Consider the following 1,393-nt stretch of genomic DNA (forward strand, 5'->3'; position numbering starts at 1 on the left):
GCCTTCCTGGGCCCCTGCTGTCACATCCCACTGTGCCCCTCAACCCTCAAAATCACCAAACCTAATGACATTTTTTTTCCTGATTTGCAAGTGATTAGTTTTAATTTGGGAACAATTAGAGGTAGACTCAGAAGCATCTGATCTTGATTAGAAGCAGAGAGATGGCCAGAGGGGCCTATGCCCCAGCCCGGTTCCAAGCGGATTCATTCAAGGATTAAATGAGGGGAAAGAGGCTGGTCTCTGTCCCTGCAGAGAGGGCAGGAGGGTCATCTGGGGGCAGCCAGGGGCTCCTTGGTGCTCCCAGATACCCAGGGCCAGTGGAGAGGATAGGAGGGGGAGGGGCTCAAGGCCTCAGAAGGAGCTGGGTGGCATGCACTCAGCACACACTGTGTCTCTCCTGGCACGGGGCAGGAGAGCCAGTTCAACTCAGGTCTGCTCGTCTTGGTCAAAGTGAAAAGGCAAAGCTGTCTGCATAGCTGTCACCCTGGGGCAGACGGCGGCCAGGCGACTGCACGGACGCAGGGACTCACAGGCCCAAGGGCAGCATTCATGGAAGTGACCAATCAGGCAGGCAGTTGATAGTTTGTGTTCCACACTCACCCCAGGCCGGACTCCTGAGTGGACAGGGCCAGGAAGGCAGGGCGGGACAGAGAGAACAAGGGTCAGCCTAGAGTTTCAGGGAGGAGGCGATGGCCGAATTGGTTGCAGAAGGATAGGGGGCCCCACCAACCTACCCCCCACATGCAAGTCTTCTGGGCACATCTGATGGTGTCCCCAGGACCCCATGAAGCTGCCTTTACCTCTGGGCCCCTGAAAGCTGGGCCCTTGGGGGTGGGAGGTGAAGCGTGCTGCATCCTTAGCACCTCCACCTTGGCTGTGTGCTTGGGGTTGGGGGTAGTTAGGGCCCAGGTCAGTCAGGAAGACGCCCTGCTGGGCACAGCCTGGGAGGGATGGGAAGGCTCCCTCACTGTTCCCATGACCTGAAGCTGCACAAGCCCCGCCCATCTTGCTCTTGCTGAGGAAGCAGGCTAATACTGTTGCCACTGAGTCATCCCGAGCCCTGTGGCCCCGAGGAACTGAGGAAAGCCACCCTCTGGGTTTCCACCGCTGGGCATCTTCACGGAAGACAGAGAAGCTGGCGGGTGCCAACTCTGACCCCCCGGTTGGCAGCCCATGGCTCCTTGAGGGAAGGAACTGGACGGACAGAAATAGCCAGTCCCCAAATGGGCCAGAAGGGCCTGGGAAAATGCCTTCCAGAAGAGACGAGGGAGAGGATCCTGGGGCTCCATCCACTTGGGAACCTGTGAGGCTGTGCAGCCGTGGGAGGTCCCACAGGCCCAGCCACGAACAGGGAGACAGTGCTGGTGACAGAGGGTGGGGCTAGGAGCCCAGA

Source organism: Echinops telfairi, unplaced genomic scaffold (assembly GCF_000313985.2).
Source record: "Echinops telfairi isolate 266 unplaced genomic scaffold, ASM31398v2 ScPeMD7_7458;HRSCAF=8496, whole genome shotgun sequence".
Classification (NCBI taxonomy): Eukaryota; Metazoa; Chordata; class Mammalia; order Afrosoricida; family Tenrecidae; genus Echinops; species Echinops telfairi.